Here is a 16598-nt window from a genome sequence, read left to right as displayed (position 1 = left end):
TTCTTCAGGGAACAGTTTCTCTCACAATCACTTCCCCACCCATTCCCAACCTCCTGACCAACCACCTCTACCCACGAGGGTTTCATGGAAGCCACCATGTTAGTACAATATGACCCCTCTCCCAAAATTGAACCAAGCTGAACTAATTCTTCCCCAGGAAATTTGCAACCAGAACAGAAAAGAGCTATCAGTCTCTCTCTAGGTAGCTAAAGCTGTTACTACTAGCAGCCATGTTTCCAGCCACATAACTGAGCTGTAGCGAGGATCAGTTTGCAATAAGAACAAAGAATGAAACTGATAGACAGAGAGAAGCAGAAATCGCATATGGAGAGCTATGCCAGCATTTGAGAGCCTGGTTCCACTTCATTCCTCAGGGCCAACCTCAGTCTTGTCCTCGAGTTCCAGAAGACAATTCTGTAAATAATTTCTGTGTTTTTCTCAAGCGACTTTGATTTGTGATTCTATTCTTTGCAACTATTAAGAGTCTTAACTAAATAGAGGTCTAATTCAGCAGACTTGGCCCTGACATATGGGTCACACAGGACTCTAAAGGCTCCTCTCTGAGGAAAATCCAATTTCCCCTTAATAGTCAGGATCAAATATCCCCAACTGGTTTAGTAACCCCCTTCTTTTCCTGTTGATTCATTGGCATGAGGAACCCAAAGTGGCCGGGTGGCAGTCTTCACTTCCAGTTTAATGGTACCATTGAGGTGTTCCCTGGTGGAAGCATTCCTCCCTTGGGAAATAAGACTTCTAGACCAGCAGAGCCTAAAATGGTGGAGATAGGATGCAAAAAATACACTAGTGGATCACTAAACATATTAGTCAGAGGAACCACTCCCATTTCTACCCCTTGATTCCTGGACTAGTAAAAACTTGCTATGGGAGAAATACCAACATATATTGGTCACTAATTTAGAGCATATATTATATCCTGGAAGACATTGCCCCAGCTCTGCAAGGTGTTTCCATCCAGCTGGCACTGTAACTAAGTCTTCAAAAGGTCATACCACCACTTTATCAGGCCAGCTGCTTCAAGGTGATGGGCAGCATTGCAATACCAGTGAATTCCATGAGCATGAGCCCATTGTCCCACTCCATTTGCAGTGAGTTCCCTAGTCAGAAGCAATCCTCTGTGAAACACCATGTGAATAAAACATTCTGTAAATCCCTAGATAGTGGTTTTAGTAGAAGTACTGTAAATAGGGAAGGCAATTTTGTATCCAGAGTGTCTATTTCATTGAGAACAAAGTTCTGTCCCTTCCATGATGGAAGTGATCTTTTGTAACCAACCTTCCAGCAGGTGGCTCGTTGGTACTCTGAAGGAGTGGTGCCATGTTGAATGTTCAGTGTTGGTCTCTGCTGTTGGCAGGCTGGACATTCAGCAGTGGTGACTGGAAGTCCATGTTGCTGAGCCCGTGGATAATCTCCATGGACCACTTTGTTTGGTTTCTTTGGACTAAGACAGGAGTGGCTGAGGAAAGAAGCTAACAGATGTTCATGAACAGGTCATCTCATCCACCTGCTTATTAAAATCCTCTTCTGATGAGATTTCTGTTTGGTGAGCATTCACATGGGATACATGACATTAACACTCGGGTCATTTTCAAAGAGTTCTACCCACAGACCTCTTTCTCAGACCTTCTTGTCACCAATTTTCCAGTCATGATCCTTCCAAGTCTTGACCATCCAAACAAACCATTAGCCACTACCCCTGAGTCAATATAGATCCATACTTCTACTACCACTGGGAGGATTTTCCTTCTCTCCCACCTTTCAAAGCCACCCTTGATGGTGGGACTGCAGTGCTATAACCATCCACTTTGGGGCAGTGCCAACATACGGTACAGACCCATTTTTAAACCAGGCCTGATATTTTTCCTCCTCAGCCAACTTGTAGTAGGGAACTTCCCAAGAGGCAACAGATTCAGAGGGGGAAGAGGCAACGTGTTAGGAGCATGCGCCATGGGCATCTGTGCCATTTACTTGTGCAACTTATTTGTGCCTTCAAGACTTGCTTGAGCCTGATATCTTATATACCACTTCCGTTTAATGACAGAATGCCATTGTGAATGCCCAATTTTATGGCTTGGAGACTCAGACAGCATTCAATTCATGATGGGCAACTTAGGTTGAATGGTAACTTGGTGACACATGGTCAAGCATTCCGTCTCCATTAAGGCCCAGTTACAGCCTAGAAACTTGCTCCAGAGAATAGTCGTCTTCAGAGGATGCTAAAGCTTTCCTCCCAAATCTTAAGGGTCTAGGCTGTGATTCACCTAGAGCCTGCTGAAGTCTCCATACAGTGTCCCTAGCTGCCACAGGCACTTCAAGTACCATAGGATGTGCTGCGTTATGCAACCCAGGTGGTAGAGGAGTTTGCATTGCAACCTGGACCTGATGCAAAGCCTTCTCTTGTTTGGAGTCTCACTCAAAACTGGCAGATTTTCAGGTTTCTCAGTAAATCAGTGGGTGTTGCATATCCAAATGAGTAACATGTTGCCTCCAAGACCTACAGAGGCCCAATAGGTATTGTACCTCTTTTCTTGGGGTGGGGTGGGATGTGGGAGTGGGGGAGGAGACAGATGCAGCAACTTTTTCTTCATTTTTGAAAAGATATCTCACTGTGACCCAGAACCCTGGACCTCTAGAAATTTTACCAAGATGGCAAGCCCCTGTATCTTTGTTTTTATTTATTTTATTTGTATTTTGAATTTGTTTCCCATCCTCTGCATGAATCTGTCTTCCCAGTGTACCTAGAGTAATTGGTACTTCCTGCTTACCAGGAAACATGATAGCATCAGCATGATATCATCAATCTAATGATCCAGGATGATTCAGAATGGAAAGGCAATCAAGTGCCATTGGAACAAGATTATGACATAGGGCTGGAGAGTTGATATACCCCTGAGGTAGGACAGGGAAGGTATATTGCTGGCCCTGCCAACTGAAAGCAAACTGCTTCTGATGGTCTTTACCAACAAGTATAGAGAAAAAAAGCATGCAAATCAACAGCTGCATACCAGGTGTGTTGAATTGTTCCAACAATGAAACTACATCTATAACCACCATCTGCTTAGATTTACAGTAGTCACTGTCTTTCTTCAAGACGCATCTTTCATAAGGTTGGTATTATTATACACATTTACAGATGAAAAGATAAAAGCCACAAAAATGTTCACACATTATTAAGGAGAAGAGCTGAGATTTAAATCCAGCATCCATTACACTTTATCATTATCCTACCACAGTCTTTGTACCATGATCACTCCCATTTGGACCAGACACTCACCTTTGATTTAAGTCATGTAAAGACTACCAAACTCTTCAGAAACTCCAAGAGAATTAGGTATCAGAAAAGAAATGCTATTTCCAGATGATGTGGAGGAAGCCTGATAGGGTAATAGGTATTGATTACACAAACCTTGTCTTTATCAAGCTTTATCTGCATTTCCCCATAGTGTTTCAGATAATTAAGCATCTAATTACGGTATAGTGTGGTTAAGTGCAATAAGAAGAAGAATTAGTCCTGTAAGAGCATATAGGAGGTACACTTAACTCAAGTGTGGGAGTCAGGGAAGTTTCCTCAGAGGAAGTGATACTTGAACTGAGATGTAAAGCATCAGTAGGAGTTAGACAAAGTAGGGCAGGAGAAAGGGCGGGGCAAGGAGAAGAAACTAATAGAGGGAGCAGCAATCATCAAGGCCCTGAGATGACAGACAGCACATTGGATTCATTCAGCAAGAGTGGGCCTTAGAATGTAGAGAAGGGAAGGACAAGAGATGAGGCTGAAGGCTAAGCATGAGCTAAATCATGAAAGAACTTGTAAACTTCGTTAGGGAGTTTGTATTTTATCCTGAGGACACTAGGGAGTCATTGAAGTGTTTTAAGCAGGGGGTAGCATGACAGTTTCACATTTTAGAAATATTACTAAAGCTACAGAGTGAAGCCTGGAGAATGGGAAGCTGCTGCAGTAGTTGAAAGACAGGACGATGGCCTCACTAGGGCTGTGAGAAAGGGAGTGGAGAGAAGTGGATAGATTGGAGACACAATTGATAGGCTGACAGATGTGAAAGGGAAGAGTCATGGATTACATCCAGAAATTGGGCAGTTGTGTGCAAATTAAGGGGCCATTCTCTGCAAATAGGGAATACAGGTTTAGGGGATAAAATGTTACAGAACATCTAAGCAGTCCTGTCTGAAAAGTCAAAGGAGTCTGGAGCGTATGTGAAAAAGATTTAGACTGAGCTTAAGATGCGGGAACCGTTCCGCATATAGTGATCACTGGAGCTCAGGAAGAACGTATAGAGTGAGAAGATGAGAGGAAAACGAGATAATAATGGTGAAATCCCAGCGAGGAATTCAATAGAAACGGGTGAGAGGGGAGGTGGGGGATCCATGTCAACTGAAGTTCTGGGGGAAAAAAATCCCACAAAAAGGGAATTTACTTTTGAGCATGGATATTCAGGATTATGTGTCCAAATTAACACAGATAATCATAATAGTTAACATTTATTGGACAGTTAATATGTACTAGATACATTTCTAAAAGTTTTACATTTATTCTGTCCTTCAATCCTCACAATAATATCCAAATTTTATAGATGAGAAAAGTAAAGCATAGAGATTTAGTAATAGGCCCAAGTCACATAGGCATTAGAACAGAGTTGGGATTTTTGTTTTGAAATATAATTGACATATAACTTTTTTTTTAAAAGATTTTCTTTTTTTTCCCCCCAAAGCCCACCAGTACATAGTTGTATATTCTTCGTTGTGGGTCCTTCTAGTTGTGGCATGTGGGACGCTGCCTCAGCGTGGTCTGATGAGCAGTGCCATGTCCGCACCCAGTATTCGAACCAACGAAACACTGGGCCGCCTGCAGCGGAGCGCACAAACTTAACCACTCAGCCATGGGGCCAGTCCCTTGACATATAACTTTATATTAGTTTCAGGTGTACAACATAATGATTCAATACTTTTATATACTGCTAAATAATCACCACAGTAAGTCTAGTTAACATCCATCACCACGTATAGTTACAAAATATTTTTCTTATGATGAGAGTTTTTAAGATTTATTCTCTTAGCAACTTTCAGATACACAATACAGTATTATTAACTACAGTCATCAGGTTGTACATTACATCCCCAGAATTTATTTGTTCTATAACTGGTAGTTTGTGCTTTGTAACACCCTTTATCCATTTTGCCCACCCCCCAACCTCCCGCCTCTGGCAACCACCAGTCTGTTCTCTGTATCCATGAGCTCAAGGGTTTTTTCATTGTTGTTGTTTAGATTCCACATAAAAGTGAGATCATACAGTATTTGTCTTTCTTCGTCTGACTTATTTCACCTAACATAATGTCCTCAAGTTCTATCCCTGTTGTCGGAAATGACAAGATTTCCTTCTTTTTTATGGCTGAATATTTCATTTCATCAATGAAATATGTCATTATTTCATTTCAATGAAATCATGTTTAATTTCATTCATAATATTCCACATCTTTCTTTTTGTTTGTTTGCTTTCACTTTTACTTGCATTTATTTTATGCTTGATTTATTCCCAGGCCATAAGTTTTTGTTTCTTCAGTTTCTTCTGGGATATCCCTTTCTTCTCTGCAACCTCCTCTTCCGGTCTAGGAACGATCTGCTCTTTTTCAGGAAAGGCCATCTCAGTGTGGCAGGGCCGGCTCACGTAGGGGTTAGTCCTCCCGGGAGCTCTGTAGGTTCTGCGCCGCATCTTGGGGGCTTTGTTCACCTGGATGTGCTCACTAACCAGAGAATCTACATCCAAGCCCTTAAGTTCAGCATTACTCTGCATTTTTCAGCATGTGCAGCAAAAATTCAGCACTCTTTTTGGGCCATCGAGCCTATGTCCAGCCCCACTGCTTGGCCTGGGCGCGCCTACCAACTCCATCATTGTGATGACAGAATGGCACATGCTGCTTCTTTCAAGTGACATCCTTCAGATACTTGGGGGCTTTTCAGATATGCACACCCTTTATGGCCTGGGAAGTTTCACAGTGTTCTTAATATGAATATGAAGATTTGAATCTCTTGATTTGCATGATTTTGTAGGGTTTTCTGGGTCAAGTGAGTAGGGAGCCCTTTTCAGAGATCACCTCAGGCTGCTTACGGGCAGAGCAAGAGCACACCACATCTTCTTTATCCATTCATCCATCGATAGACACTTAAGTTGCTTCCATGTCTTGGCTATTGTGAATAATGCCGCAATGAACATGGAGGTTTGTATATCTTTTTGAGTTAGTATTTTCGTTTTCTTTGGACAAATATCCAGAAGTGGAATTTCAGAATCATATGGTATCTCTACTTTTAATTTTTTGTGGAGCCTCCATACTGTTTTCCATAACGGCTGATCCAATTTACATTCCCAGCAACAGTGCCCAAGGGTTCCCTTTTCTCCATGTCCTCCCCAACTATTGTTATTTCTTGTCTGCAGAGTTGGGATTTGAACCCATGCTTCTCATTCTAGAGTTTTTCATGTAACGTTGCCTCCCATGAGAACCAAATTAGTATGTATTTTACAAGTTTCTTTATAAAGTCATAAAATTAAAACTTTGTTGCTACAGGAATCTTCTCTCTGGAGCTGGGTCTTTTCAACAGAGGAATATTTTTATATACACTTTGAGATATGCTAGGAAGTGTAGCAAGGCTGCTGAAAATGTTATCATGTGCCAGTTTCAACCTCTCCTGGATCTCAAAGTGATTTTCAACCTCAAATAAAACAAAAACATGAACCAAAAAAGATGATACTTCAAAAGAACCAATCTTCAAATAACTGAAACTTGAGGCAAGAACTCAAAGAAGATTTTGCTACACAAAACTTGAGGAGTACCCTACATTGAAGCCCAGCAACATCATTTTCAACGTCTTCTGTGTCTCTTAGATTAAATAACTAATCATAGACAAAAAGTTATATGCAAATTTTAAAACATCTGAAGTAGAAGATTAGACTGTATCAACGAAATGCTATTTTCTGATATTTCAGAATGCAAAAAGCAGGCTGGGAGAGGTAGTTTGGGTGTGAAAATATTGACATTTCCCTGCGTTCCAATGGTTTATGAAGATAAAAAACTTGAAGTCAGCATTGTCCTGATTTTTCTATAAGGCAATGTCACTGCTCAGGCGCCACTTGAACAACCCCTAGAAGGACTTTTATAATAGAAAACTAATATACATTTGTATATGCAGAAAGGAAATTTTGAAAGAAGAGGCGCTCTCTGAGAATTGTGATTCTCTTAGGGATGGCAGTAGAGACGGAGCTGATAGTAGAGACGGGGGAACATACATGCTTCTATTGTTTGCATATAATTTCAACACATGTATTGTAACAACAGTGTCCAGTTGGGAATAACAACAATGACAAAACAAAAACAAAAAACAGTGGTTTATACCACTGGTTCTCAAACTTGGCTACACATTGAAACCACCTACAGAGTTTCAAAAATTGCTGAGGCTTAGGTCCTGTCACCAGAAATTCCTACTCAATTGGTAGTACACAGGGTGATTTAAGCATTGGAAAGTAATTCTCCACAGGTGATTCTAATGGGCAGCCAAGTTTGAGAGCCAGTGTTCTGGTGTAGAGTAGGAAAGGCTTTTTTCCCACATAACACAAAATCCAGAAGTGGGGAGACTGGAACCAGTACAGTAGCCAAAGGATGTCATTAACGGATCAGGCTCCTTTGACCCTTCTGCTCCACCATTCTTAGCTTACAGCTTTCCTTCTCTTGGTAGCAAGATGGCTGCTATCTCTAGGCATTGTATCTAAGCTCCATGCTGGAAGAAGGCAGAAGGGCAAAAAGACTTCTCACAAATCTTCGCCCTTCTATTCAGAAATGGAAGCCCACCACAGGGACTTCTGGGAACTTCTCATTAAACAGAACTATATTTCATGGCCACCTCCAGTTGTAATGAGGTCTGGGAATTTGTGTATGTTGCTTTCCAGCCTCCATAGTAAAAGAAGACAAGGGAGAAAGTGGTTAGAATAGTTATTGAGTGAGCCAACCTACAGCATCTGCAAAGCATGAATGTACTACTTCTGTAATTTTTTTTAATGTAAATATAGTCGTATAAAGACTGTAAGGAAATGACATACCTGGGAGCAATTTCACTATAACCTGGCGGGTCCACCATGCCATTTTCCACTCATATAACCTGGTCCAAACCCCAAACCTCTCTGCTGCTTTCTCTGAGGCTACGTTAATTAGTTAATACAGCACCCTTTTCAAGACCCAAAGTTTCACTCCAGTAGAAAAGCAGCAGTCATTAGCCTAAGCCTGGTGAGTGGGATAACCACAAAATCCTCCCCAAAGTCCTGGCCTGCTTTTGCCTGATAGTCTCCAAAATAAATTTAATTTCTCTGCTGACCTGAAGTTCACATTCAACTATTTACTGCCAAGGGTTTGAATTACTGCAAATATGTCCCTTGGGTTTATCCCAGTTGAATTAATAATCAGAGCCCCCTCCACAATCTCTTGTTTGGCAGTTACTCTTCTCCCAACCTCCCTCCTAAACTGAAGACTCATGATTTCCAACTGCTTGCTGGACAGGAACATCTCGACGTCCCACAGCTAATCAAACTCAGTGTGTCATCGTGATTTCATGATGTTTCCCCTCCAAACTCCTGCATTCCCCATCTCAGTATATGGTCAAGTCCAGTGACCCAGTCGTTCAAACTGCAAATCTCAAAACTGTACTCAAATCTTCTCTTTTCTTTATTTCATATATCCAATCAGTCAAATCCTGTCGATTCTACCACATATATACTCTCTAATCTGCCTCTCCTCCTCTAATTCAGGCCCAACTCACCTTCCACCTGGATTACATAACAAACCACTCCAATGTCCTGAGGGTAGCAAAGCTTGCATCTTCAAGAAATGGAAACAAAAGCCAGTGCAGTTGAAGATAAAGAGCAAGGAGAAGAATGTCAGAAGATGAGGTCAGAAAGGTAGGCTGGGTCCAAATCCTATAGGGCTCTGTAAGTCATGTTAAAGAGTAAGATTTATATATATACATAATTGTGGTGGTAAGCCATTGCAGGGCTTGCAACAAAAGGGTACCAATTTAATGTGCTCCATCTCATTCACCCTTCACACTGGCCCCAAATCAGTTTTGTAAAACATAGATCAAATTATACTGAAAAACCTAGAGTACCCACTATCCCAATCTAATCATGATTTTCTCATCATCAGGCAAATTCCAATAAATGGACGTCCTACAATAGACCTGACCAGTACTCCTCAAAACGGTTAAGGTTATCAAAAAGAGGAAAGTCTGAGAAACTGTCACAGCCAAGAGGAGTCTAAGGAGGCATGATAATTAAATGTAATGTGGTGTCCTGGATGGGACCCTGAAACAGAAAAAGGGCATTACGTAAACACTAAGGAGATCTGAATAAACTATGAACTTTAGGTAATAATAATAATGTATCAATATAGATTCATGAATTGTAATAAATATACCATTTTAATGTAAGATGTTAATAATAGGGGAAACCATGTGGGGCTATGTGGGAACTCTCTGTACTACCTGCCCAGTTTTTCTGTACATCTAAAATGTTCTAAAAAGTAAAGTGTATTAACTCAAAAGGAAAAAACCCTACAGTAAGTCTCTAGTTCCGAAAGAACAAAGGCTAAATTTGGAAGCACAACATGTGCTTAAGGCATTTTTCCAAGCCAATTTCTTGTACTCCCCACACCTCAAATTGCACCACAGCTACACCAAATGTTTAACTTTTCCCCAGACATTCCAAATCCATTTGTGCCTCTGAGTCTTTGCACATGCTGTTCCCTCTGCCTGGAATGCCATGCTCTGCCCTGTCGGCTTAGCTAACTCTTCAATGATTAAACTCAAATGCTTCTCCCAGCTCCCAATTCACCTCCCTTGTAACATTCCACGGTTCTTGGAACACTCACACATTCTCTGCCACAACAAACTCTAGAAGAGCAAGCTGTCCAGACCAACCATGTCTCCTTCACTCCTGAGGTCTGAGCAGCTCCCCAAACCATCTCCATTTTGGAAAATGTAAATTTTCCAAGGCAGAAGTCAGATAAAAGTTCAGCGTGAACCCTCCCACGCCCACAATTGCAGGAGATTCATATCAAGCTCTCAGAGTGGCTCTGGTGAACCCCTTTTCCCTCAACTTGAGGTGATGGGAGAAGCACTCAGCCCTGTTACCTGGGATAGGTGGAGATAAAACTGCACAACTTTTCCAAAGAAATGCTCATTATAAATCCTCTCTTTTTCATGCATTTTATACCTTTGATGTAGGTGAGCAGCTCAATGAATTTCGTTATCAGTTTCAGGTATCTACTTTGAACGCCTATGGGTTGATTTGTCTGCAGACTTGCTATGTCTAGCGTATGGTGCTGGATATGTCTACAGGCTTCAGCATCCCTTCCCACACATCTTTTTTTCTTAGCTTTTTTTTTTTTTTTTGCTTTTTCTCCCCAAACCCCCCCAGTACATAGTTGTATATTCCAGTTGTGGGTCACTCTAGCTGTGGCATGTGGGATGCCACCTCAACATGACCTGACGAGCGGTGCCATGTCCACGCCCAGGATCCGAACTGCTGAAACCCTAGGGCACCGAAGCAGAGCATGCAAACTTAACCACTTGGCCACAGGGCCAGTCCCTTACACATTTGTTTGTACCTTTTTATGCTATAGTGGCTGGAAAGTTAAAAACTGAACTCCCTTGCAGCCAGGATGCCAAATTCAATTAAGTGTGCTCATCAGATTTGGAAGGCATAAGTGGGATGGAGGGCATCACCCCACTGCCATTTTCTCCTGGCAATCAAAGTCATGGGCACCTGATTATAGAAAGCCAGATGGGCAGCTGATCTCAGCTTTTCAGTGACTGCTCACCACCTTTCTGAGTGTTCAGAGGCAGCTGTGATGGCCATGGCAGTGGACAGAAGAGGCATCAGCTTCATGATCACCAGATCACAGCCACAGCAGTGCATCCCTGAACACATTAGTTTTGGTGGCAACCCCTGACTCCAGCTACTCCAGCTCTTCTAATATTTTGAAAGCACTTGACTCCCTATATAAATCCTTTTATGCTTAAGACATCTAGAGTGGTTTCTATATCTGAATTAGTTAACTCAGGCCACCATAACAAAATACCACAGACTGGGTGGCTTAAGCAACAGAAATTTGTTTTCTCATAATTCTGGAGGCTAGAAGTCCAAGATCAAGGGGTCGGCAAGGTTGGTATCTCCTGCGGCCTCTCTCCTTGGCTTGCAGATGGCAGCCCTCTTGCTGCCCCTTCACATGGTCAACCTCTGAGCATGTGCACCCCTGGTGTCTTTCTGTGTGTCCTAATCTTCTCTTCTTATAAGGACACCAGTCAGATTTGATTTGGGCCCACCCTAATGGCTTCATTTCAATTTAATTATCTCTTTAAATGTCCTGTCTCCAAATATGGTCACATTCTGAAGTACCGGGTTTGGAGCCTCAATATATGAATTCCGGGGGGACACAATTCAGTCTATAACAATATCTTTCCCTGAAACCTGACTAATACACGTATCTTGATGGGTCTGTCCATACTTCCAATTTAACATCCTTTAACAAATGACTGAGTGAATGAATGAGGGAATGGATGAATGAATGAACCCGGCAGAGCTTCACAGCAAAAGTCCATTCTCTAGTCACTTTCTTCTCTTCATAAAGTTTGCTGGGTTTCCCTTCAACCTCTCTACGCTCTGACCATTTTTCATCCTGCAGCTTTTGTGGAAGGCAGAAGAGACCAACCAGTGGGGTATTAGTTATCTGTTGCTGCTTGACAATATTACCACAAATTTAACTGCTTAATACAATATATATGTATTATCTCACAGTTTCTGTGGTTCAGGAGTCCAAACATGACTTAACTGGACTCTCTCCTTAGGGTCCCAGAAGGCTGCAATCAATTGTCAGCCAGGGCTCTGTTCTCGTCTGAGGCTAGTCCAGGGGAAATATGCTCCAAGCTCACTCAGAATTCAGTTGGCAGAATTCAGTTCCTTGTGGTTGAAAGACTCAGAGTCTCATGGTGTCTGTCAGCCAATGGCCACCCTCAGCTCTTAGAAGCTGCTCACAGGTCCTTGGCACACAGAGTTCCCAATATGGCCATGTGCTTCCTCAAAGCAAAGAGAGCAGTTCAGCAAGACGGCACTAAGATCATATGCAAGAAGATCAACAATGACATGCATTCCATCACCTTTGCTGTGTTCTGTTGCTTAGAAAGAAGTCACAGGCCACACCCACCCTCAAGAAGAGAGGGTTATACAAGGTGTGAATGCCAGAGGTGGAGTTCATAGAGGTTACCTTAAGAGGCTGCCTGCCACAACTGGCTTCTGCTCTCTTGACTTTTCTCTCTTCTCCCTTCTGTTAGGGTCTCTGTGATCAAGACCCTGTGCAGATAACCACAGATACAGGGAAGGGACATGGGACCCTCATCCAGAGCAAGTACCTTTTTTAGCACACACTTCCCGTGCAGAAGTTGTCTGAAGGCAGACAGCCCGTCAGTTTTAGCTACCCTAGGTCTAAGAGTGGCAGAAAAACTCAGGCTGTGATGAGAGCCTCAACTGCCTGCACCTCTCTTGGTTGCCGCTCCAAGGTCCAAGGAGCCCGCCAGAGAAGAGACAATCACTGTCCTTTGCATTTAACCAAGGCCCCAGAGCACGTGGCACAGTCCTCTGCAGCAGCCCTTTCCACACGGGCGCTTGTTGCAGATTCCAAGCCTCTGAAGGGTTGGCACCTTGCCCATTTTTCTTTTTAATTCCTCACTGCTCTTACTCAAGATCCAGCATGGGGTAGGTGCTCAATATACTTTAGGAAGAATGGATTAACTCCATAATTTAAAGACAAATGACTATGATGTTAGAACCTAAAGAATGTAAACAAACAATTTGTTAACAACTTAGAAAAGAACGAGATCCATACAACCGAATTCTACTCAGTAATAGAAAGGTGGCCAAACTAGATTAAAGGAAAAATGAAGTTTCACATTATTTTTTTTAAAGAAAATGATTATAATAATGGATATTGATAATGATAACAATTGGCATAACGGTTATTGTCAATCATAGTCTACGTTTTATATTTCTACGATTTGTGATATTTTAATATTTTAATTTAAAGCAACAAAAAGGAATATAAAGAGCACTAGGAAGCCAATTAATCACATGTCTCACCAATTAATCATGCCTCATTTCCTTTTTTTTAAATATGTGGTTATTAAGCTGATGACTCAGGGATTTCAGTCTAATTCAACAAACATTTATGGAGAGCCTACCACGTGCAAAGTATTGGGTAAGTGCCAGGCTGCTAGGGGTCAAAATGCCAGAGGCGGTGTAAGCTGATTTCAGTAAAGCATTGGACAAAGCGTCCCAGGATGCAGTGATGGATGAGGTCGGGGAGGCGAGGGCTATAAAAGCCAGTGTAACTTGATTTCAGTAAAGCGTTGGACAAAGCATCTCAGGAGCCAGCGAGGTGAGGATAAGGTTGGGAAGGTAAGTGGTATAAAAGTATTGTGACATGGCTTTGAAGCTGATTGTACAGCCATATACACAGAAGGCTGGCAAATAACTGGGTGTCTATCAGCAAGAAGTTTCCCACACAGAGTCACAGGCACTCTTCTTATACCCTGCCCTAGTCAACATTTTTATATATGACTTGAATGAAGAAGAAGATAAGCACAAAGTTTAGAGTAATAGTTAATAGGTGAAAGAAGCAAGATGCAAAATCACCTGAATAGCACAAAATTCAACAAGGATCATTGTTAAGTGTTGTATTTAGTTTCGAAAAATCAACAGTACAAATTCACGGGGATTCCTGGCTTGGCAGCAGTTCATGTAAAAAACAACTGGGTTTTTTATTGACCACAGATTCCTTATGAGGCACTAATGGAATGTGACTGATAAAAACAAAGGCTAGGGCAATTCTTGACCACAGTCATAAATCTAGAGTCCAGATAAGAGGTTGGCAGTTCAATCCTGTTCTACTCAGGTCACACTAGAGTTCTATTTTCATTTCTAGGCAGCCATTTCACTGTTGACACATGGCACCCTTAACTTATTTTTGTGAAGAAATGTTTTCTTACACTCCTTCTCCATTCTCTGTTCTAGCACACTCCAAAAGTAGTGTGCTAAAATGGGACAGATGAGCTCTACCCTTCTTATGTAGCAAGATTGCAAAGCAGTAACGTGACCGGAGCCAGGTTCCGTACACAGATTTCAGTCACGCCAGCCTTATGTTAACTTATTCTTTTATTGCAGTCTCCTCTCCCTAGGGACTCAGGCCTAAATTTGGGGGTGATGAAATGACCAGAAATCTGACTTACAACCACTATGTGTACTCCAAATGGCTCCTCCCTCCTACCACAGTCACAACACAACCCTTTGTCCTTGAACCAGGCTGCCCTGCCTAGATTCTTATCCTACATGCACAGACTCCAAGAGACCAGACTTGCCGAGCTCATACAGGAGTGTAAATCCAGCATGAAGTCTGAAAACTGAGATCCCTGCTACTCTTAAATGCCAGAAGTCATCATACTGAGACAGTAGAAGTTCCCCTTTCCCCCTCCAGTAAATACCTCCCTCCCTTACCAGAGATCTGTCCCATCTCTGACTTCCCCTTCTTCCCCAGACCTGGTGAGAATTGGGAGTGCAGAAAAATGTATGGAAAGGAGGAAGAAAGAAAGAAGGGAAGAGATTAACCCTGATCCCAAAGATGAGTCCTTTTGTTATTGCTCCAAGAAATCATGGTTCTCTCTTTTCTTCCCTCTTTGTCCCCCAACCCTCTTTAACGTGTATACCTGCCCAGGGACTTGGGGAACCCCAGGCTTACAAGGCCCACTCTCTCCAAAGTGGTTGATCCTAAAACCAGAATCAGTCCAGAAGGGCCACCTCCTGGTCCAGGCAAGATGCCCAAACCCCAAAACAGGCTAGGGATCTACTGAGCCAGACCTTCTTCTCCCTTATCCCCAACAAATGCATGAAAAACTGTCATCTATCCCACTAATGCCCTTGGTCTGGAGGGGTGGGGGTCTTATTGACAAGTCAGGCTCTGTGCTAAATACTGTGAATGCTTTATCTCCTTTAATACCCATGGTAAATCCTGTGCTGTGAAGTATCAGTTAAGATGTCTTCCATTGCAAGAATAGAAAGCTCAACTCAAAATAGCACAAAGTGAAGGGGAATATTGGTTCACACACTTGAAACAACAGTAGAACAGGCTTCAGGATGGTCAATTTAGGAATTCAGCAACTTCATCAAGGAGTCCTGTGTTTTCCATCTTTCTACTCTACCACATGCAGCGAGAGCTTCTACCTAGAGCTGAGTTGCAGTCTCAGAGTGGCTTTCCATTGCTACTGGGACCAAATATATGCCCTATTCTTATCTAGCAGGAGAGAGGGAACTTTTTTTTCCTAGAAGTAACCAGCAAACTTCTGCAAGCTCATTGGCCTCAATTAGGTCTACAATAATGGCCTAGAAATGGAATTGCACTAGGCCTGAGCCTTCAGGAATGGAGAGGTCTACTGGGGAGAGATGTGAGTACCCTAACAAAAGTCATGGTAGTTACCAAGAGAAGAACAGACGTTGGGGAGGCACCTGTAAGGCTCTCTTAGGTATACATTACCCCAGTTTTGCTGAGGAGAAACTGAAGCCCAGAGAGGCTGTGCAACTGTAAGTGGCGGAGCCAGGATTCTCACCTAGACCTATCTAGCCCAACACTAGGATCCCTTGAGGAACCACACTAAAGAAAAGCTGGAATAGTCATCCCTTCACCCTTAGCCCAAAGCACATAGGTGGGAAAGGGGAGCAGGGGTTTCATGAGACTGGGAAGATTAAGCCACTGCATTGGCACCTAGGAGCCACTGAATCTGCCCACCCCACAAATCTGAGGCAGCTTTGAATCCCCATATCAGCTGGTACCATACCCAGGGAGAAAATGTCTATAAACTGAAGAGAAGAGACTATAAATTCATTACGCATGATGGCAAGTTCTAGGGCACTGCTCTCCAAGTCCATTCTGGGTTAAATCAGTGCTGTGGGCTAGCCTGGGAACCTTGCCACAATGCATAACATTCTCCTCCTGGGGAATGTCTTCCAAGTTCCAAAGGACAGATTTGCAAATAGACTTCTGGAGTACAGCCTCATCCACTGCTGGGAACTGCCTTTCTTGGACTTGTTTATTCAGGAGAACTGTTCTGGACTTTCACCCAGCAGCTGCCTGGCAGGAGGTGACCTGGCTTTGGCCGGCAGAAGGTGGGGCTGGCAGGAGGGTAAAGCAGATAGCTACTGCTCAGTGCTAACTGGGCACCAAGCTATACCACGGGAAGGGAGAAGGGCAGAGCATTCAGAGGCCATAGTACAGCTAGTCTCTGACAAGGGACTTCATTTAAGGAGTGTAAATCTCGCCTTCCCACCCCACTTCCATTTGGAGGAAGACGAAGTGACAAGGTTGCATGCACTCATGTGCCTTGAAAGGCATTTGCAAGTTTTGAGGGTCAGTAAGTACTATAACTTTTCCTTTAAGCAGCTGCTGTTTCTCATTGCTGTTGAGGTCTCTCACAAGGCAGCTTCAGGCTT

At 42.7% G+C, this 16598-nt stretch overlaps 1 pseudogene; it reads right to left on the bottom strand.

Annotated features, from left to right (window-relative positions):
• Positions 1 to 5507: 5507 nt before the first annotated feature.
• Positions 5508 to 8155, bottom strand: LOC100071289 (large ribosomal subunit protein uL22-like; annotated as a pseudogene).
• Between the last annotated feature and the right edge of the window lie 8443 nt (positions 8156 to 16598).

This window comes from Equus caballus, chromosome 7, assembly GCF_041296265.1.
Source record: "Equus caballus isolate H_3958 breed thoroughbred chromosome 7, TB-T2T, whole genome shotgun sequence".
In the NCBI taxonomy this organism is placed as follows: domain Eukaryota; kingdom Metazoa; phylum Chordata; class Mammalia; order Perissodactyla; family Equidae; genus Equus; species Equus caballus.
This window is presented reverse-complemented; position numbering and strand designations above follow the sequence as displayed.